Source organism: Scaptodrosophila lebanonensis, unplaced genomic scaffold (assembly GCF_003285725.1).
Source record: "Scaptodrosophila lebanonensis strain 11010-0011.00,11010-0021.00 unplaced genomic scaffold, SlebRS2 tig00000053-arrow-pilon, whole genome shotgun sequence".
NCBI classification, from domain to species: domain Eukaryota; kingdom Metazoa; phylum Arthropoda; class Insecta; order Diptera; family Drosophilidae; genus Scaptodrosophila; species Scaptodrosophila lebanonensis.
The window spans coordinates 2,959,888-2,983,993 of NW_022060548.1; the positions used below are offsets into that span (position 1 = coordinate 2,959,888).

At 36.1% G+C, this 24,106-nt stretch overlaps 1 protein-coding gene and 2 long non-coding RNA genes across 3 annotated transcripts in view; all 3 read left to right on the top strand.

Moving 5' to 3' along the window:
• The window catches only part of LOC115623833 (heparan-sulfate 6-O-sulfotransferase 2), a 150,122-nt gene that overhangs the window by 12,638 nt on the left and 113,378 nt on the right, over nt 1-24,106 (top strand). The gene's annotated exons all lie outside the window — the stretch shown is intronic.
• Nucleotides 5,329-5,784, top strand: LOC115623835. Its single transcript, XR_003995429.1, has 2 exons — nt 5,329-5,429; nt 5,485-5,784. It is a non-coding gene; the product is annotated as an uncharacterized LOC115623835 (long non-coding RNA).
• On the top strand, nt 6,310-6,715 carry LOC115623836. Its single transcript, XR_003995430.1, has 2 exons — nt 6,310-6,411; nt 6,467-6,715. It is a non-coding gene; the product is annotated as an uncharacterized LOC115623836 (long non-coding RNA).

Sequence of the window (24,106 nt, forward strand, 5' to 3'; positions counted from 1 at the left end):
CGAAAAAGCAAGTAAATTTTCAAATAAGCATCCAATTAAAACTTTCTGCACACAATGCAACCAGCTGGCAAAATCTAACCAACACAGTGCCGAGAGAGACGCACAGCTAGATGGTAGGGACAGACTTGCATCAAAGAAGAGAACAGGGCAGGGAGTAGGCAAGTCTGGCGGCTACTGTTACAAGCAGCAGCAGCAGCAACAACAATAAGAACAACTGTAATAACATTCGTACAAAATCTTTCCATTGTTGTTATTATTCTATAACTCTCGCACTCTGTCGCCTATTTAACGAGCTGCAAAAATGTAGTGAGCTGCAGAAGCGAGCGCATTATACTCGCATACATATACTATATAGTATAGTCTGTATAGAGAAAGGATTTCCGCTTCGCTGCTTGAAATATGAGCGGATTTTGACAGCGTTACACTCTGTGTGTGTGTGTGTGTGCGCTTTTCTATGCTCCCAGGTCAGCTAAAACGGCACAAAATTTATTATTCAATGGAAAATGTGTTATGTTTCTTGTAGACAGCGCTAGACAAGAATGATAATCTGCACGGCCTATCATAATGCGAGCGATGGTGATGATGATGATAATTATAATAAGCCCCCTAAGTCCCAGGCATCTATATATAGAGAGGCTTGTGTCAATGTGAGAGGCGTGTTTGGATTTCACAATTGTGCAATGTTGTCCGCTAATACGTTTTTATGTCTCTAGTGCATGTGATAAAAATAAGTAGCAGAACTTTTTGCACACCAGTGACTGCCCGCTCCCCCCTTCGAAGGCTATAAAAGTTTTGGATATCGACTTACGGCTCAAGCCCGTCGCGACATTGAATGTCTCGTTAAAGCCAAGTCAACCACTTGGTTCCCTTTGTGCAGACACATACATCAGCCAGTGGAACATTGTTTTGCACTTGGCTATGGGTTTCGGGCTTGAGGTTTTGGGCATTGGGCTTGACTCCTTCGCTTTGTCACATTTCCCAGTTTGCTCACGTATTAATTGCTCGAGTGGAAATGGCCGGCGACATACTCGTAAAAGTTATTGACCGAGACATGTTTTTGATGTTTCGCTCAACGTTGAGCAGAGACAGGCAAAGGAATATTGAAAATATTTACGAAACTCTGCCGTCGCAATAATATCCTTAATGGTTTTTTATTCTGGGATTGATTTATGAACATTTGTGCCACCTTTCTGATACGTGAAGGCAGCGAAATAGCCGTATTAGTCGTATTTGCCGTGGTCATAAAGATTCTAAAAATAACCAAATACAGTACTTCTTATTTGCAATTACAAAGGTTCGATTTAATGGTGATTAAAAAAGCATATAAATTAAAAAGGATATGTGAGGGAAAGTGGTTTATTTTAAAATGTATTTAAAAATACACCACCTATGTAGATGTAAACGCTTTATAGCATAGGAATAATAGGATAAGATTAATAGCACAAGTATCATAGGATGGGAATGATACTATAGAAATGATAGGATAGGATTAATAGGATACGTATGATGGGAATGATACGATCAAAATGATAGCCTAGTAATGATGGGATAGGATTGATACAATAAATACGATAGAAATGATATAATAGGAGTGATAGGATAGGATTAATACGATAGGTATAATAGGATGGAATTAATACGATAGAAATTATAGGATAGGATTTATATGATAAAAATCAAAGGATAAGATCTAGAGTAGGATAGGAATGATGGGATAGAAATCATAGGACAGGAATTGGCTTTCATGAGACAGACTTCAAAATTCACCGGAGATATTTTGTATTCCTTAATTTTAATTTCCTTAATTTTAATTCAGGGGGAATTTAACATGAGCATTAACTTCATGCCATCAAATTGCCATTAAGCGAATGTAAAACGAGTATAATAAACAAATTTTATACTTTCCGAGTTTATTAATGATAGCTATCGTGGGAACTATCCTCTTCCATGTATGTATTATTTATTACCGTGTAAATCATTTGCCAAGCTCGGCTAATTTTAATTGTAGACACTATTATTCATGCTCCTCTTTCCGCTATATTTTTCCTATACCCCAGACGTGCCAACCAAACTGACTTTATTCTTAGCATTTTTGCAATTTCCATCATCTTATAAAGCATGCGTTGCATATCAAATATACACCCATATGCACACATTTGTATTTAAATCCAAGTCACTTCATGAATGCCGATTTTTATGTGCATGGCCAATCCCAATCTCAATCAGACACACACACACACATACACACAAACACACATACTTAGAGGGCGAAGTTAGCCACTGAAATTCTTCACGGAAGTCGTAAATCCCGGCCAGACATGTTGACCGACAGTTTTGTCGAACGTCGCCGCATCCCTACTTCAAATGTCATAGTGCGAAGTAAATGTTTGTGCTAGCTATTTATATGGAAATATCAAAAGAGTCCAGATAGTATTTAACCCATTAATGCCGCACACACTCGCACATACTCGCACACATCACACGATGCATTGAAAGACAATCTGTTGCGGTTCAATAGCTCAGCGCTTTCATCTTGACCGACTCTATGCCATAAACATCAGCTAAGACCAGCTGCCGAGATGAATGCAGCACAAACAATTCATCATCAGCATGAGATGTGCATTTCTATGCCATCCGTGAAAGTTCTTCTATAACACATTTCAACGGTCTATTACATAGCACTTAAAGGCTTAAAACTCACACCCGCATCATATGTATACTATATAGTATATGAGAAAATGCCACACTTTTGGGCACGAATCTTCAACAAAATGTGGTACAGAATGTGTTACGGAAATGTGTTTGCATATTTAGCATTCAATCAATTCAAGTGCCCATCCGCTAACAAAGACAAATCCGCAACGGGCTCTACTCGTAGAAGAACCAAAAACCAAGCAGGCAGCCATAGCAAAGTGCCGTCTACAGATTTTAAACCCTTTACAAAAATAAAAAAGACTTTGTTTCGTCTGAGTATGTTTATGTAAGAGTAATACAAGACTTGTTTCTGACTATGTTCAACACATGTTGACAAAATGTAAACTCTGGAAAAGGGGCTGGCCGAGGCACAGACAGACACACATGTGGTGCAAAGGGCAGGCAGTTGCAGCAGTGGCAGAAACAGAGAGTGATGAGAGAGTTTGTACACTCAGACAAATAAAATGGTGTGATGTTGAACTTTTTTTAAGGGACTTTTGGATCTTGTTAAGTAAAAATTGAAGATTGAAGTAAAAACTATAAAATGCTTTATCATTTTTGTTTGGAATAATACCATAATACAAATAACGTTACGTATTGTATTTATAAATACAAACAATTTTAGCACTATATTTTGAGTAATAAAAATTGTTAATTCCAATTTTTTATTTTAAGAATTCCAATTTAATTCTGAAAAACAAACGTACTTCTTACGACTACGATCGAAATATGTTGTCAAGATAACCACAAAAACGGCTATAAATAAATATAAAGTTGTTTAGTTTTCTATGAATTATTTTTCTTACTACATATGTGTGAATGAAAAACAAAATATAATTTAAATGCACCAGCAGAAAAATATACATATACAAGTATGTATGAGTACATGCGGAAAAATATGGGGTCTCGTAAACTGGAAATAGGCCGATTAGACTATCACACTCCAGTTATTACACAGATTAAAGAAATTATATATTTACAGTTTATAGTAAATAAATTATGACTTAACGCCTTAATTTTTTAATACAATAATTATTCTGGCTATTTTTTGTGAGTGTATTGCCGGGACCGCACATGAGGTACATACATGTGAAATGCAATTGAAACCCAACGGAAGCGCGTTCATGGCTGTGTCTGTGTACTTAAGTATGTGTGTGTACACTTATAAATGTGTTTCCTATATGCTTGGCAGATTTGTCGCTTAGATTTTACTTGGCATTATGAGCTTTAACGTTTTCTCTCTTGTTGCCTATAAGCTGACAGCTTGGCAAAACGCATTATAATAATAATCATTAAATTTAATTTATGTTAATTTTTGTTTCTTTTTCCAACATGTCAATGACAAGAGCCGATCCGAGATCTCTCCCTCCACTTCCCTCCTCCCTTCCCTTCAGCTAAAGCACAAAAGCTTTACAATAACACGCGCTTTGCCACTTACAAAGCCCATTCATTCACTTAACAATATTTTGTGTTCTTCTGTACATACTATAGTTCATTATTATCAGTGGTTTGCTTGTCTCGTTAATCGTCGAGTTGAAGGCCAGCTGTGCGAGGGTGGGACAGAGAGACATAGAGAGAGGATGGGAGGTAGAAAGCGAGGGTCTAATAATGAGTATGCGGCGATGTAGTTACTGGTAATGTGGTTGACTCCGGGGGTGCGGGTGCTTTCAATTACAGCCAAATGTTTTGGTTTGGTGGTCACAAGAAAGCTTCTGCTTGTTAATTTTGCTTGGATGCATAACAATGAATCCGGGGGAAAGAGTAAAAGTATTTGTGCTTTATGTATTAGAAATGACTATAGAGCATGCACAACTCTGTTATACACATTTTAATAGTCTTTGAGAAGTAGTAACTTAAGTCGCTACTTATCAGGAATGAAATTTTTTTCAAAATAATGTGGCTTTTAACGGACCCCTTATACCACGATTTGGATAGTTCTATTTCAAAACTGCACCGATACCATGATACTTATTTGTAGAGGATGCACTTGCCACAAAAGATAAAAATTCCCAAAGGGTAAAAAAAGTATATTTTTTTGTGCAAAGTATGAAAGAGGGAGAAGGGAGAATCTCCGACCGCATATGCATATATATTTTCAATCAGCATGACGAAACGAATAAATATAGCCATGTTCCTCTGTCCGTCTGCCTGAATGAACGTCTGGATTTCGCAGAGGACTGAGCTCACATTTACAAAACCTGGGATGTAGATTCTCCTAATATCCAGACAAACCAGATCAAAATTAAACCTCCTCCAGTATGGCTATACTGTCCACATTTCGAATTAAAATTATAGAAACTTTCCACACGTAATCTAAATTGAATACAAATTATTATTAGCGAAACAATTTACGTCTACAAACTGCAGGAAGCGGTTCGCTGTCCTTCTTCTTTTTGATTCTGCGCCGGATGTTTGTTTGGGTATTACAGTGCATTTCATTGTCGGGCTTTCTCGACCGCATCATTCTCCCATGATTATCACATATTTTTTCATATCTTAATCAGTCCATAACTAGTTAACACATACAATTAGTTCCATATAAGAAACAAATTGCATTTATTTGCCGTATGCGTATATTTTAAATACATTTCCTATGCCATGCTAAATTGGATCACTTAGTACTGATATTATAACAGAGATGTCAACTTATTGGCTTCACCTGACGCTATGGATTTTCCTATTCTTTAAGATGTTCGTGTCAAGCAAAGTTGCGACGCCGATAAAGAGCATTAACCGTAATCGATTTGAATACATAGCTAAGCCATTTAATAACGTACTGAATACACACAGGTTGTTCCCCTACGGAAATATACACATGTCGATTTTGTTTTGAGCCCTCTTGTAAGCAGGTGCTATACGATAGTGAACCATGCCCCACAAAATGTGAAATGGTTTGCAACTGTTTGCCTGGTTATGTGCGTAAGAAGAAAGAATGCGTAAAAAAGGAAAAATGTTGCGTTGGTCACATATGCATTACCAAAAAGGAGGAGGATATGAAAACGAAAATTTCAGCTATAAATTTTATTCCGAAAAAGCCATGAGTATAAACTTTTTTTTAAACGAAATATAGCAGATTTTTCAAAACTCGAATGTTTGGTTCTTTTTTAAGTTCTTCCTTCCATATAAGTTATATATATATATATATATATATATATATATATATATATATATATATATATATATATATATATATATATATATATATATATATATATATATATATATATATATATATATATATATATATATATATATATATATATATATATATATAGCCTACCGATGGGAAAAAAAGTATTTTTTAAGACTTCTGTAGAAGTTGCAACAATTAAAAAAAAAAAAAAAAAAATTTCGTACTTTTCCAAAGCCCAATGCTATGTCACAGAGCTTGTAGATCTAGACGCTGGCACTACTAAAGATTTAACCGTGAGTCGAAGCAATGTAATTTGAGTAAATTTAATGTTATGGTGTGTAAAATATTTTGCAAAAAGTAAGGCACCCCTCTGCGCTCCAAGTTGCATGAAATTGGCATTTATTTGCTTTTATTTAATGCACATTTTTGAATAACTTTTCCTATACCTTCCCATATTTGATCACTTATTACTGATATTATAACAAAGATGTCAACTTATTGGCTTTACCTGTCGCTATGGATTTGCCTATTTTTTAAGATGTTCGTGTTAAGTAAAGTGGGAACGGCTGTAAAGAAACCTTTACGTAAACGATTTGAATACACAGCTAATCCATTTATTAACGTACTGAATACACACAGGTTGTGCTGCTGAAGAAACTGACGGATGTCGGCCTTGCTTTGAGCCCTCATGTTCCCAATTACTATACGATGGTGAACCATGCCCAACAAAATGTGAGCTGGCTTGTTTCTGTTTAAAAATTTATGTTCGTAAGGCGAGAAATTGTGTGCCTATAGAAAAATGTTGCGTTGGTAACATGTGCTTATCCAATAAGGAGCAAGTTGTTAAGGCGAAAGCTTTATCTTTAAATAAACCGTGATTATAAACTATTTTTATACCCTGTACCCGATGGGTAGAAAGTGTACTATTAGGTTTGTGCAAAGTATGTAACAGGCAGAAGGAAGCATCTCCGACCACATAAAGAATATATATTCTTGATCAGTATGACGAGAGAAATCGATCTAGATATGTCCGTCCGTCGGCGCACGTTAACCATACTTGGTATGCAGACGCTTCTAGTCCCTAGTCTATACGAGTTTATTTTATGTTTTTGATTTTCCCTCCTCTTTCCGCTCAAAAGCTACATAAACCAAAATTAAATTAATAAATATACAATAATCTACTTTTGTTTTGTATTACATCCAAATCGGTCAATTCTAAGTTATTAGCGAAACAATTTTACTCCAGTATTACGCCCACAAACTGCAGCATCAAGTTCGCTCTTCTTTTCAATTTTGCTTCTGTTAGAGGCGCATATAACTTACCCAAAATTTAAGCAATTCCGAGCAGTGGGTACTGTAGCGTTCTCTGTACTATATTAGTTTAGGACGAGTCGAGGCGATGCCCGTCCCTCTCTTTACGAACGCACGGATCTTAAAAAGAGCTAGAATTAGAGCTAGAATGACCAAACTTGGTATCCAGGTCCTCCTAAGATCGAGAAAGTTCAAAAGTACGCTACAAGTAATTTTCCATAACTCCCATAAACCAGTTAGTGCTTATTTGCTATCGTGTTAAGTTTAATCAAAATGTAGCCTCTGCCCAGATGGAAATGTATGCTATTAGAACTGTTTATAAACATGTGTATATCTCTGTGTATTTACCCAAAGGGTAAAAGGGTACACTAGTTTTGTACGAATGTATGTAACGCACAGAAGGAGGCGTGGCAGACCCCCCAAAAGTATATATATTATTGATTAGGGTGACAAGCCGAGTCGATAAAGCCATGGATTTCAGAAAGTATAAGAGCTAGAACTACCAAACTTGATATCCAGATTTTCCCGAGTCCGAGAAAAAACGAGTTTTTGTTTTGTTTTCTGATTCATCACCCCGCTCCCCCGCAATTAGTGATTTTTCATAACTCTGGTAATTCTTGGAATTATTAGCTAAAATTTGGTACCTTCGCCTATTTAGTGCTTAGTGACGTACGTATGTCAAGTTTCATCATGATAGGTCAATTATGAAGAAGTTATAGCGATAAATATAGTCTCTGCTCAAGCTCTGCCCGCAGCTGTTGTTGTTGTTGCTGCTTTGGTTCAACTTTGTGCTGCATAACATACACATATATAAATAAACATGAATACGTATGCATGTGTTTAATATTTTATATCATTTTTTAATTTTTTTTTTTAAATTTGTTTTTGTGGGGTGGGAACAGGGTATTTAAGAGTTGAGCCCGCTCAAGTCTAACATTCCTTTCTTGTTTTTATTAGGTGTGTATATATACCCTGATATAAGAGTTGGGCCTGCTCAGAACTAGCCTACCTAAAGATTATAATAGGAGCAAAAATAAATATAAATATAATATAAATTACAATCTTAGTAAAAGTTGCATACATTGAGTAGTGATACAAAATTCGGCTACTTCTTCCAATGCTTTGTCACAGAACTTGGAGACTTATGAAATACTTCTTTGATTATTTGTAATCAAACATTGATTTAGCTTGACTAAACTTGAAGTTATGGGCAGTAGAATATTTGGCAGTAATTCCAGATTACGCTTTTTTACACACATCTGCACTTTCCTTCTTTAGCAGCACTTTAGACTACACAAGATTTTGGTTTTGCTTCTAGGCCGGTTTTGAAAACGGAATAGAGCAAAAAAAAAAACAAATGATTGAATAAATCTGTGTCCCTTTTTACTGATGAGTGCCAGCTAAAAAAAAAAGAAGTAACGGTAACAGGAAAAAATCAATGAAACAAAGCAGCTAAGCCTCGGCAGGATACGTGTGGATTGTAAACTCAAACTCAAGATGTGCTGCAACACGCGCTCAAAGGGCGACGCGTCGGCACAAACAATAAGCCACGTACCACTGCGTACGATGGGCATAGAAGTGGTGCCCCGCAGATCTTATCGCCAGCTATCAATCCGAGTTGTTTTGCCACCTCCGTCTTCTTCTCATCTCCCTTTTAGACAGTCTGCATTGTTGTTGTTGTTGTCGTCGTCGTTGCCTTTGGTCTTAAGGTCCAGGTGCAGGCGTTTCGACAGCGCCAAACCAAAAACGTGTTAATAGATATTGCCATTGTCGCTTGGGATACGCTTATGGTCGATTGTATTGTTGTTTTTGTTGTATTTCTTCTGCTTGGCTGCTAATACTTTGGAAACAGGAAATCAAAGCGTGACAGAAATTTATAAATGCTTTTAAACACAAAATATATGCTGGTTATTTTTTTGTGCATTAATAAACAAGTTGCTGGGAGGTTTTGCTTTCGTCTCGGTTAATTGTTCGCATTGTTGGTAAGAACTTTTTCATTTTATTGAGCCCACCTAGTTGGGTGTTATCCCAAGCATACGAAATTATTACAAGATGTATAAACTCTTCTATGGAATCAGGCATGTTTCAATTTTATTGATTTTATTCGTGGGACTCTTTTAATTTTTATGCGTTACGTGATAAATAGCATCAATGCTTTAGTAGCTATGGATTCATTATTCTATTGCAGCACACAGCAATTAAATACAACGGAAAAATTTGGTTGCAGTTCAACATTAAATTTTATGATTTCTAACCATTTTCGTTCTCAGAATATGGCATCTAATGACCAATAAAATAATATATTTACCCTGCATAACTCGTATATAGAGACAGATTCATTGGAAATATAATCTTAATGTCGATCGAGATTTATACATTTTAAATAACAAATTCTAAAAATATTTAAATTATTATAAAATGTCAATAGCTTGATGGAAATAAAATCTGATTTCCGAGCTATTTAAGGCAGATACAGAAAAGTAGAATCGATATTTGAAACTTACTTGTATTTGCTATTGTTTTGTGATTACTTCTATGAGTTTTTCTTTCGAACTATCATGATGCCGATCTTTAACGAAAATTAGATCTAATTACTATAATAATAATAATATAATAATAATTTATTTGAGTGTATTTTGAAGTATTAGCAATGTTTTTAGCTATATTTCCCCCCTTAAAAAACTTCTTTTTGACACATTTTCTTTATTATTTATATTTTATTTATTATTTATATTTTATTTGTTATTTGTCAAAAAGGCGCAACTTTTTCCAATTAACAATTGTGTCTGGGTTTAAAGTTTTTTCTAATTTATTTTTTTTTTCACATAAAAAAATTAGCTATGCTGAAGTAAGAATTGCGTATTTTTTAAGACGTAAATATCCCTTCAGCAATAAAGCTAAAATCATTTATAAAAAAGCTTATAATCCGTTTTTAAAACCATTTAATAATAATTGTATATTTTTGTTAGTATGAAGATAGTACCAATTTATTGAATTTGAAAATATAAGTGATTTTTCCATTCGTAATTTGTTTTTTAATTTTATTTAAAAAAAATGTAATTTTATGGTGAATTTTCTTTTTTTTTTTTAGAAAATTGTATGGGAAATGAGTATCTTAAAGAATTTTACTCACTAATATTAGTAATGCTAACGACTCAAATAGAACTGTATTGAGCGGAGCAGGATTGGTGGGAGGATAATAATACGCGACAAAGTTTTGTGGATGAATGAACAACGTCGATAGCTCGACTGCTTTATTTATATATAAATTCTTATCCTAGTTCTTATGCTATCGCCTACATACTATCATCGATTCCTTATCTTCTACCATGTGTGCGTACTTTATCAGGTAGCTCATGTTAGCCAGCCGCAGCATGCTCATCCAGCGCGGTGGCGAGCCTGAGCTAATGATTTGTGTACTTACACATCCTTATCTATTAAGCTGGCGCCTGCCAGCTACGAAAATGTTGGTGTTATGTTCGGCATCTAAGGCCGAACTCATTATTATCTGTATAAGAGAGCATGTCTGTTTATCGAGGTTTTATCTATAACAATATGATAATGTACCATTCGTGGTCTAGACAGAGCAAATCTAGCTTATCAATTAATTTACATTTACTTAGGATCTCGTTAGAATTGAACATGCTCCCCACCTTGAAAGGACTCCCTTTCAACTAGTATTGTTTCTTAAGGTTAATTTTAATTATACACGATTACATATATTTTCTTAGTTTTTAGGATAAACGTGGTAAGGCAAATGTTACGGGTAGAAATTGGGTAGAAAGTTGACACATCTTTTTAAAGATGATAACGATCGCCACGATGAGACAAAATCCGACAATCCAGGAGGTGATGCTGATACCGTAAAGTGCCATTTGATGCGTATCGAGATGAATCGGGAAATCGAAGATTGTTTTGATCCTTGGGATATCGCGTACCTTATATGTTTTGATTTCACCCTCTACCTGCATATGGCTTATTTCAGGCAAATGGCTGGACAGATTTACTGTTGGTAGACGGAAGTTAACATCCATAGTAGTATCCTCGTATGCCCACAAGTTGGCTTCTTCAGTTTGTAGGAAGCATCCTGTATTAAGTTGAAGGATCCCTTGACCAAATATGGTGAGGCTTGTGATATTTTCCTTGCAATGCATTTCCGCTGTTATTTTATTTGGCAGTGAAAATATCCAGGAGTTAGCCTTGTGAAGTTGAGCCCAATAATTTCGCGGGTTCATCACGTTTACCTGGCAGGTCGGCGGTAGCGTTTTTGTTTTTTGTAAAAGTAATATGTCGCAATTTGTAGCAGCGTTAACGTTGTATATTGGGTGGATTTGCGGACATAATAGCAGCCTTTCCATCTTTTGGCAGTAATTCAGATTTCCTTCTGTTAGTCCATAGAAACTGGCTGAGTTGTCATCGACGAGTATTTGAGTAAATTCGGGCTGAATACTGACGAATTTTCCATCGTGTAATGTGGGATATGGATAGATTACATAAGCTCTCATTTTATTGTGATTTATTAATGGGATTCTTATGTTAAATAACAGTGAGGTACTTGTAGCCCTCGTCGTTATTTTTGCAATTTTACCCAGCTCGACGGGATCCGTATCTGGTAATTGGACGCCCTCAGGCATATTTAGAGCCATGACTTGAATCTGCTGCTCAAATTGCTTCAACGGCATCAAGCTCCCCAGAAAATTCCCCTTAGTGTTCCAGACTACTGCGATGATGTCCCGCTGCAACTCTTCGAAGGCATCCATTCCAATTGAAAAGCTTTCTAATGCGGAAAGAATGTTATCGTTGTCTAGTTTCTTATTTATAGCACTTGACAACGTATACATCGTGTTGTTAATAACTTTGAAATTGTCCCAAATGACTTCATTCTGTTTCCGCATAATGGTTATTGTAGAATCCTGCACTGATGACTGGTTACGAATTAGGTCCCGGAGATACTCCTCGTTGTCTCTGCTCTGGTTGATTTTGTTGAGCAATACGTCCGCATGGTCTTCATCCATTAATCCAAATACGGCGTGGAAAACGTTGCCCATGAAACTGAGCGGCGCTCGAGGTTGTCGTTCTTTCTTGCTCCTCTGATTTTGAACAATAATGTCATTATTTTGTTCTAGCCTATTGAATTTGTTTTCTAACAGCTTCATCGTTGAGTCTAGAGTTGTGTCTTTTTGAATCTTCTCCTTAAGATGTAGTAATACGGACCAAGATGCTTCTATTCGATGCTTAAATGCCCAATACTCATCCAGATCTGCGTGAATAATTATATTCCATGATGTCCGCGTTAATCCCACGTCGCCAACGTTCTCAAAAAATATCCCTGCCTTATTTTCTAAATATTCTATTTTTTGACTCTTAACATTGTTAAATATCGACAAAAATGTTAAAATATATAAAATTACATTCTTATTTTTTAACTTTACAGGCTTGGGTTTATACTGTTCATTTTCATAACTATTTTGTATTTTATTTGGGTTACTTGTTTGTATTGCGGTTGTAACTACCGCAGTTGACGAGTTATCCTCGTCTTCGGCAGGAAAAGGACAAACATTGTGCACCGACCTCAGCGATATTCCATTGCTTGTCCTTACTTCTACCATTCTACAAAGGCCATCTTTACCTACAATGGTCTTTGTGACCCTGCCCCTCTTCCAATGCATTTGGGCCAGATTTTCTTCCTTTAATAATACAAGGGTTCCCGGTTTTAAATTTGGCATTACTTTATCCCACTTGTAACGCTTTTGCAATTCGGACAGATATTCTAACGACCACCTTTTCCAAAACTGTTCTTTGTTTTCTTGAACTGCCTTCCAGTGGTCTCGCAACCCTTTATAACTTTTACTGTCTACTGAGTCTACTATTGTAGAAAAAGACTCTCCCAATATAAAATGCCCTGGGGTTAGAACCTGAAGATCATTTGGATCTTCTGACAGCGGAGTTAATGGTCTTGAATTTAGTATCGCTTCTATTTCTATCATTAGTGTGGTCATTTCGTCAAAGGTCATTATTCCTTCTATAGAACGCGTAAAATGTTTTTTAACGGACTTCACGCATGCTTCCCAGAGTCCCCCAATGTGGGGAGATTTAGCAGGAATATTTACCCATTCAATTTGCCGCTCCACACAAAACTTGTCTATTGTATCTATCTGAATTTGGTCTTTGAATAATTTATATATTTCATTCAGACTATTTGCTGCGCCTATAAAATTCGTTCCATTATCGCAGTAAATTTTTTGTGGACAGCTCCTTCTACCTACAAATCTTTTCAGAGCCCCTATGAAGGCTGCAGAAGTCATATCTGACACAACTTCTAAATGCACTGCCTTCGTAGCAAAACAAACAAATACACACACATAGGCTTTGTCAACTCGTTTTCCTCTGATTTTATGATGAATGGCTATGGGCCCGAGAAAATCTATTCCAATATTCAAAAACGGACGTGTTCGAATTACTCGATCTTCGGGCAGGTTTCCCATAAACTGATGTATCTGTCTTGGGTGTGCCTTAAAACAGCGGATACAATTTTTTGTAATTTTGCTGACTATTTGCTTCCCTCTCAAGGGCCAAAACCGCTGCCTGATTATTGCAAGTAACCCTTGAGGTCCTATGTGCAAATGTTTTTTATGAAGTTTAGTTCCTAGGAGCTCCACCCATTTATCTGCATACGGCCAAAGAACTGGATGCTTGGCTTCAAAACACAACTGCGAATTTTGAATTCGTCCCCCTACTCTTATTATCCCTTTGTTATCTACGAATGGAGCCAAGGACTTGATATTTGACTTTCCTGGCAACTCCTTTTTATTCTGCAGAAGAGATAACTCCTTTGGAAAGTGGTTTTTCTGCACAATTTTAATTATTAGTGTTAGCGCTTCCTTTTTATAGCTTATCCATGTTTTTACTTCTGTTTTTCTGCACTTCTCTGTAAACATTATTATCATTGCCAGCACATTTTGTAAAAAATCAAAGTTGTTTTTGTGGTTGATCTCATGAAATATGGATCCTGTTTTAACAAGTAACGCATTATATGTAATTTTTTTTATTTCCGGGATTTCCTTTAATGTAACTGAATTATGTCGAACCTGGTGATTATTACTTTTTAAAAATAATGGCCCTTGAAACCACAGCTGGTTTCCTATTAACTCCGATGGGTATTTACCTCTAGCCACGATGTCCGCTGGATTCTGCTCTGACTCAACAAACTGCCAACATGCAATTTTTGTTTCTGTTTGAATAAAGTTAACTCTATTTGCCACAAATGTTTTTAATGACGCTGGGTCAAGTTTTAACCAGCTACGCACAATCTGTGAATCGCTGTAGTAGAAAATTTTGCTGAATTTGATTTTCAAACTATCTCTAACCTTTTTCGTTAACTCAACTAAAAGTACTGCGGCGCATAATTCAAGCCTTGGTATTGTTAAAAGTTTAATTGGCGCTACTCTGGATTTGGACGCGGCTATGTTAATTCTAATTTTATTGTTACAATCTATTGATTTAATATAGATTACTGCACCATATGCTTTCTCAGATGCATCACCGAAACCATGCAACTCTATTGTTTTGGCGTTGTTTCCAATTAACATTCTGGGTATTTTCATTTCATTTAGTATTGGGAGTTCTTTTTTTATTTTTTCCCATGCCTTTACACTTTCTTCTGAAGGCGCTTGGTCCCAGTCTAACTTGGATTTCCATAGATCTTGCATCAGAATTTTCGTTGTCCCTGTCACTGGACTTATTAAACCTAAGGGATCAAATATTTTCGAAATGTCTGACAGAATGCTGCGTTTGGTTACCTTACTATCACATTCCCAGTTGCATTTAATCGAGAAGTCATCCGTTTCTGGTAACCAGGCAACTCCTAATGCTTTAATGGGATTAGCTTGCTCTATATTAAATTCTACTTTCATCCCTCTATCTGCTACTGACATTGATTTTAAAAGGTCTACGCTATTTGAACACCATTTCCTTAAATGAAATCCATCTTTTTTAAGAGTGCCAGTTATTTGTTTTTGTACTTCTTTTAGTTCTTTTATTGTATTTGCCCCAGTCATTAAATCGTCCATGTAGAAGTCATTTTCAATTGCTTCAGCCGCCTTAGCCCATTTATTTTTTATTTTTTCTGCGGATTTTTTCAAACATTTTACTGCTAAATATGGCGCAGCTTTTGTTCCATACGTTACTGTTTGCAAAGCGTATGTATTTAAAGGCATTCCCTGTTCCCCTCTCCAATATATAAGCTGATACTTTTGATCCTCTGGCTTAATCCAAATTTGTCTATACATTTTTTCTATGTCTGCTGTAATGACATAAGTGTGTTTTCGGAACCGAAGTAATATGTTAAACAAATCTTCCTGCAGTCTTGGACCTGCATGCAATACGTCGTTTAATGCTATACCATTAGACGTTTTGCATGATGCATCAAACACGACTCTCAGCTTGGTAGTAGTGCTTTCCGGCCGTAAAATAGCGTGATGAGGGAGATAATATTTTGATTCCAACTTTTCCGCATTTGCAATTATCTTCATATGCCCTAATTCGATATATTCTTTTATGAAATTTGTGTATTGTTCCTTTAGGCTTGGGTCTTTATTGAATTTTCTTTCTAATGCCGAAAAACGTCTTTTTGCTTGAGATTCAGAATATCCTAAGTTTTTCGGTGTATTTTTAAATGGCAGAGCAACAATATATCGTCCATCCGCTCCTCTTGACACATTTTGTTCAAATTCCTGTTCACATTCTACCTCCTCCTTTGATAATGTAATGTTTTCTGTCATTTTTTCTTCAATTTCCCAAAACCTTTTAAGTTGATGTTCAATTCCAACTCCAGAATAGGTCACTACTCGACCTTCTTTTGAAGGACTCTCTAACTCTATTTTACCGTAAGCAGCCCAACCAAAAAGCGTTTCTCGTAAACGCAATCTTCCTTCGTTCAATTGAATCTTTCCGGATTTTTCCGTTTCATGCACCAGATCTATACCGAGAAGCATATCAATACCTTGTGGAATGTTGAACTGTGGATCCGCTAACTCTATGTGATGTTGAATATTTCCAATTTCAAACCTTTTCTTTGGCATATTAGATACAATTTTTTTACTAATTAATACCTCAATTTCGGTGTTGAATTCTGTGGTTTTTGATCTAATCTGAACACTCATACCTTCGTTTATTTGAGAAAAGTTATCTGAAAATCCTTCAATTGTTTCCTGTACCTTTTCTGCCTTTAATTTTAATTTTCGCTTAAACTCTGTAGTGATGAAATTTACTTCTGAGCCACTGTCTAATAATACTCTACAGTTTTGCCATTTGCCTTCTCCATCTAATACTTCAACGACTGCTGTTGATAGCAAAACACATTTTTTCTCCTTTTTGAAACATTTTGAGCTAGTCACTACTGAATTGTCTATGTGTAAAAGCATATGATGTGGACCGCTGCATGTGCGACAAACCCAATTACAGGTAGCAAAGGAATGTCCCATCTGCAAGCATTTTCCACAAATTTGGTTCTTTTTTATTATTTGCCATCTTTCTCTTATTGTTAGTTTTTTAAATTTCTGACACTTATATACGGGGTGATTATAATTGCATTCCAAAACACAAGTCTTTTTTTCTATTTTGTGATATAAACTTGGCTTTTCATTTTTATTCTTCTGCGCATTGCTGTTACCATCCATTTGGCAAGCTTCTAATGCAGAACATTCATGCTCTAAGAATTTTAACAGGGGGTCAATTTTTTGAACAGTTTTAGGGTTTTCCAGGGATTTTTCATATCTAGTTCTAAGATTTTCGTTCATTTTTTTTACTAGTAATGTGTTAAAAAGGCTTTGTAGGATGAGTTCTTCAGACAACTTCATTGCTTTTATAGCCTGAATATTTTTGTTAATTATGCATAAAAATTGCTTTACGCTGTTTACGGACTCACTAACCGAGGGAGCTTCAATTATGTTGTTCAAATAAATAGCCAATGTTGCTCTAGGGTTGGTAAACTTGCTATCTAACAGGGACCATGCTAAATCAAAATTGTTCTCTGTTGACGGCAAATTTTCTATTGTTGCTGCAGCATCGCCCTTTACTTTGGTTTTCAAGGCACACATTTTTTGTGTGTTCGAAATGTTTGCTGAGCCAATCAACTGCATAAAAAGTTCCTTGAACGTATTCCACTCTGTATAGCTTCCATAAAAACACGGTATTTCAATTTTTGGCAAGTCGAAGTTCATATTTTCCTTTTTTAATTCCGGATTCATATCCAATTCGTAATATTGGTCTGTTAACCTCTCAAACTTTTCTTCTAACTCTCCTATACCCCATTCATTTGAATATTGATAATAAAGATCATCTGCACGGGTTTTAGCTGTTTTGATTTCACTTAAATCTTTTCCATCATATCTTTTTAAGGACATCTTAAAACATTTTAATGCATGTTCTATCTTTCTAACAGCCGTACTTTTTGTATTATCTGGGCCTACTAATGACTGCGATTCTAGCAAATCAGCATTCCTATTTATCTGTTTATTCATTTGCCCCAATAATGAGTAAGTAACTGTAAAAAGTTCACTTACCTTTTCTCCAAATTTTTCTTTAAAATATGGTGATTTCAATATTGTCGCTGAAGGATTTTGCAGTCCGATTTTATTTGCCTCGAACTGGATCCTCAGCTCTTCTACCTTGCGGTTCCACTGGTCCAGCTGCTGACCCGATCCATCCCACTTTGCCGCTGCATTGTAAATGGCCTCCAAAACTCTTCCAATGCCCTCTTGCTCTTTTATTATTTGGGCTTCGTTTGCCATATTGATTTTTAGTGCAGTACTTTTAAATTTCCGCACAATATTTAATCATTTTATATTGGTATAAATGATTTTATTATTATTTTTATATATATATTTGGTTGCTGTTGGTACGGGTGCTGGGTGTTTAAGTCCACTATTTACTTTTTAGGGACACACGGCAGCACAACACAACACAACACTTTTTAATTTTTTGGCTGAAATTCGCACGGGTGCTGGGCTTATAAGTCCTTCTTTTGATTTTTAAGGACAATATAAATACACACCGCACAACACAACACAACACTTTTTAATTTTCTTTGAGAGCTGGATGTTTTAGTCCACTATTTTAATTTTTAGGGACACAACGCAGCACAACACAACATAACACTTTTTAATTTTCTTTGAGAGCTGGATGTTTTAGTCCACTATTTTTATTTTTAGGGACACAACGCAGCACTTCTTACACTTGTGTCCTTTTTATTTTTTAAGGACAATATATTATCACAGCACAACACAACACTATTTAACTCGCGTGTACTTTTCGAGGGGTCACCAATGTATTGAGCGGAGCAGGATTGGTGGGAGGATAATAATACGCGACAAAGTTTTGTGGATGAATGAACAACGTCGATAGCTCGACTGCTTTATTTATATATAAATTCTTATCCTAGTTCTTATGCTATCGCCTACATACTATCATCGATTCCTTATCTTCTACCATGTGTGCGTACTTTATCAGGTAGCTCATGTTAGCCAGCCGCAGCATGCTCATCCAGCGCGGTGGCGAGCCTGAGCTAATGATTTGTGTACTTACACATCCTTATCTATTAAGCTGGCGCCTGCCAGCTACGAAAATGTTGGTGTTATGTTCGGCATCTAAGGCCGAACTCATTATTATCTGTATAAGAGAGCATGTCTGTTTATCGAGGTTTTATCTATAACAATATGATAATGTACCATTCGTGGTCTAGACAGAGCAAATCTAGCTTATCAATTAATTTACATTTACTTAGGATCTCGTTAGAATTGAACAAGAACTATTTATGAGATCATACCATATCATTAAAATACAACCTCTTCTTATTAAAACTGCCAATTTGTGCCGTAATGGAGCAACCATTGAATTCAATTTTGTTCATTAAGATAAGTGAGTAAATGTGCAAATTTTTTATTTATTATTCGATCGCTCTTTTTGTTTTTTTTTTATGTCATCGATGATAATAAAAAAAAACAGCTGTGCCATTTGTCTTCAATTGCAAATTCTTACTCAATTTCAGACGTGCCACTTAGAGGTGCCTCCGCCCTGTCTCTCAACCATTTGTGTCACTATTTTCTGTCTATTTTTGTATGCGACTAAAGTGCATTGACATTGGCAGGCCAAGCCAATTTTAATGTTTGTAGTTCCTTTTTTTCTTCGTTTGTCTCTTTTTTTTTCTTTTTTTTTTGAAAATAAATTATTTTCTTTCTACTCAGCCGGCATTTGTTGCGCTTTCGTTTTGCTCTCAAGTGACGACATACGGCTGAATGCCAAATGCCAGATCAGGCCGACGGGGCAACGAGTCAACGCTCCACTAACTACTTCAAATGCCGCGTGACGCATAGAAAATGTTTCGACGATTTTGATGTACTTATATATACGGATATTCCATATACATATAGTATATGTATGTATGTATGTATATTTGCATGCATTTGCTCAGCATATTTAGCATGCCTGCTATGGGGCTTGTCGCGTCGTCGACTCCACACTTGTCCAGTTTTGTGGGGCGCACATAAAGTGCACACTATTCATATTCATGTGACAATTTCTTTGTACTGGTACTGCTTCTAAATTTGCATACGAAACTATGGAGTGCTATAATAGACGACTTGGGTTTTTCCATGCGATTGTTTCTAATTTGTGTTACGCTTCAAGTTGCAGTGAAAGAAAGGGAGAAAATGCACAGAACTGCTGAATCGGTTGAGAACGGAGGTAGATTCTAATGCCTCGTGGCTTTAAAGCTAAGCAATTTCTAGGAAGGAAGCACATTGTATGCTTCAATTGTGGAATTTGTATAATAAACACCCAACAGAAAATACATTTAAGGTAATGAAACTTTAGCTGCAATCATTTTACTTAGTAAAAACCGTTTTTTAATTTAAATATAAATGTTTTTTGGCCCCATTCAGCGCATTCCACGGAACGCATATTGGAGTTGCGAAAACACGAAGCCAAGTCTGCGAGCACAGTTACCTTCACTATTTCGATGTTATCGTCATTAACATCTCTGTTAGACAACTTGCCATCTCGAACTATTCTGAAATATTTGAAATGTTTCTACGGAAACATTAAGCCATCTATTTTTTCGCGTCTTAAACAAATAGTAAATGGACAATTTTAGATCAAATATCATCTGATAGTATACAAACACCGATTTCGTATTAACATTTTCAAATTCTTAAAATGGTACAGCATTTGTTTTTTATTTTTTGTATAATAATATGCATAAATAAATGCTTTTAGGCTCCCTTTAAAAAATACAAAGTATCGAATATTGTATAAAAATGTTTGCATTTGCTTGTTAATATAACGAGATTGGGTCGTTTTTTAACAGTTGCCTAAGTATGGAGGTCACAGATTTGTCTAAAATTAAATCTGTCTGCAGTCTTTAGTAAAGAGTTCCACAACATAAATACAACATGATTTTTCCGCCTCAACATCATTCAAAATGTCACTTAACTAAGTGTCGCGCCGAACGAATATTTGTGTGTGTGTGTGTGTATTAGAGAATTATATTATTGAAATGTCGATTATCTTAATCTTGCACTCAGGCATTCATCAATCATGGGCCTAATGCCACTTCAACGTGTCCGTTGCTGTTGTTGTTGTCGTTGTTGTTGTTGTTGTCGTTGTTGTTGTTGTCAGCGTCTGTAGCATTTGTAGCGGCAGACTCCCTAGAGAGACTAGCGAGGCCGGCCGACAGACCCATGGGTCTCGCGCCTCTCGTCTCGCTCCGTTTGGTTTGGTGCCACAATAGAAACAGAGCGGGTTAGCGTCCACACAGAGGCAGGCGAGCACATAATGTTGACGTTTGTCAGCATTAACTACACTTAATTCAAAATGTCAGCAGTGTCAGCGTGCTGTTGTTGTTTTTCTTCTTGTTGTTATTGCTGTTGTTGTCACTCACGCACTCAGAGGCCTAAATTGCTGTTTGGCTCTAACAAATGTGCTGATGTCCATTTATTCAAGTTGCAAACTTAGTTTTTGTTGCTGCCCAGTTCCAGTCGCTGGTCAGTGTGTGCGTTGCATAAATTACGCAATAAAAATGTCCAACAATTGGAATGCTATTGTTGGTGTTAGTGTTGCTGTTGTTGCTGCTGCTGTTGCAGTGGCGTTGTGCGTTAAATTGCATAAAATGCAACAATTACTGCATGTTATGTGCGCCCTTTGCTGCATTTTGTGTTGCAATTAATGACAAAAGTGTTTTATTTTGCTCGCTACTTGAACTTTTTGCCCACTTCTCTTTATGCAAGCTGATGATTAGAGTTAATGCGTTGCAACAGTGAGTTCATACGTATTTTCTTTTGAGCATATACTCGTACACACTACATACTTATATAGTTTTTGCCATAATGCCGATGGTGTGGCGGCATTTGCCCGAAGGCTTCCATTTTGTGCGTCTTTAATGAGGGTATAAGCGACTTAATTGCTTTTCATGTTTGTTTTTGGTGCGCCCAATCCACAAAACGCTTTCATAAATACAGACATAAGTGTTAAAATGCAGTTGCTGGCTGGCTCTTTAAGTGCGGGCATATTAAATGGTCCAACTAATTGCATGCAACCGTGTTTATGGCTTGCTAGTTAAACTTTATTGGTGTTGTTTTTGTGTTTTTTTTGTTTTGTTTGTTGGTGCCAAGACGAAAAAACTACGAACATTATCTTTGGAAACTTGCTGTTTTATTCTGAATAGCGCTCCTTTGGAGTTAAACTGTTTGCTTAAATTAAATTCAAAGCATGTTTTATCTGTCTATAGGCTCGACTGTTGATAGTTCAGACTTGATTCATTCATTTAATGCACATTTTAGACTTTTTAGTCCGGACTCCAAAACCGAATGTTGTTTTTTGCATTTATTTACTAGGCTAACGATTTTGAATTGATTTCTCAGTTTATCGGAAAATGCAAAAATCGAGTCTAAACGTAACTCTTTAGTTTCCAAAGGTAAACTAAAGAAGAAATCGATACTAAAATGTGGTACAGGAAACTTTTCAAAGTCGACTTGCGGATAAACGCAAATTTGTGTGCAAATTATTTAGATGTCTGACCATAGTATATATTAGATTTTTTCATTGTTATTGTATACTATGTATATGCGATTTACACATTATTTTATATTTTATATATTGTTTTCATTATCACATTTAATTTACACCCCCTTTATACATGACATACCCCTCTGTTTTCAAACATTTTGCCGTTCTTTTCAATTTGCTTTATTGGCGATTTATTTTAAGCCCATTGACATATCTTATCTATAGATATATTGTTGTTTGCTTCGCTTTTTTATATGAGTATGTTAATATTGATACTTCTTCAATTTATGACTGTGTTGGTGACACTCTCTTATCAATAATGGTCTTAATGGGTTTCGGCAAAATTGGTTCTGTATTTAAAAACAGACTAGATAAGAATTATCTATTGCGGCTTTATTCTTTCGTTCTGCATTCGCTGTTGCACGAACTGCAAACTATTTGCTTCCTTTGTGGGAAACTGCACAAAACGTACATTGTGGCTTACAACTTTAATGGCTCGATAGGATGATAGAAACTTTAAATATTTCTTTTTGCCAAACAAATTCCAAAAGATTGCAGTAAATATTATACAATGTGGTGGGCAACTAAATTATTACGATATGCCATACCATATAGCTGTCCACTTATGTACCGTAAGTACATGCATATTTTAGCCAAAGCACATTGAAAATGTTTGCCCTCTCGAAATTCTGGGCAAATGAAAGTTCACGATGCCTATCAAAATGACAGGCAGGAGTGGTGAACTGCGGACGAAAGGACGGACGGACGGCATCGACCCGAATGGGGCTTGGCACGCGGCCTTTTGAAAATTATCCCATGCTTTACGCGTAATAGCAATTTTTTTCACTGTCGTAAACCAGGCGTAGGCTATTAATTTTATGGGACTTGAGACAAACGGACAGATAGACGAAATGAAGACGGGCAGGTGGAAGCTATTGGCGCCATGAAAATGCGCAAACGGTACAAGAAATTTTAATAAAATCTCCATCCTTAAAGCCGTAGTTCTCTTCTCTCTCTCTCCCTCGCTCTCTCTCTCTCTCTCTTTCTTCCCCTATGTGTGTGTTTTATTTTTTTGTATACTCTTACGAACGGCGTAGCATAGGTTTACAGCTGCATTTTGTGACTAACACTTAAAATAAAACTTAAGGCAACTAGTGCCTTTTCGAAATGTGTTCAATTAAGACAATAAGCTGGGAACTGAAAAATATTTCTTAAGACCAGAACGTATTTTTTTTTTTTGCAATGCAGATATTTATTTTCTTCAGACTATGAAAACTATGGGGGAAAAAGCCATGATGTTAGAAGTATTTATTGCTTTATTAAATGGAGCATATCAGCACGTCCTCGTACCTAAATACACTACTTACTTTTAAAATATAATGAGATATTTTGTATGAATCAAAGAGTTTTATATAGTTTTAAATATTTTATATATATATTTTGAAATACAATTCTTCATATTTTATCAGTATTTGTTTTTACTTCTAAGTAGTTCGAAAGCGTATGTTATATTCGGCACTCAATAGCAATAATTGCTTAACACTTTTCGTTGCTTTTTTTCTAGTTGTTTCTAAAGTAATAGCATGTTAAGACCTAGTAACGTTTTTCATAATGTACATTTTATGCTGATTTAATGTTATTCTACTCGATACGGCGCAGATTGAAGTTGAGCGGCGCGTTAAATGAAATGCCGCCCGCTGGTTGTTGCGGCATCGTGAAGTCTAGGTGGCAACCCTGACCAATCGATGTGCGTTAAAGACTATGTGTGTGTGTGTGTGTGTGTGGGAATGGTTTTTTAACTCACTTGCTGGCTTGGACGCTGCCTCACACTTTGTGGAATTTTGTCAATCAGCCAGGGAATTGTTTTCTGTTTATGCCCATTAGCTACAAAACCTAAAATTGTTAATT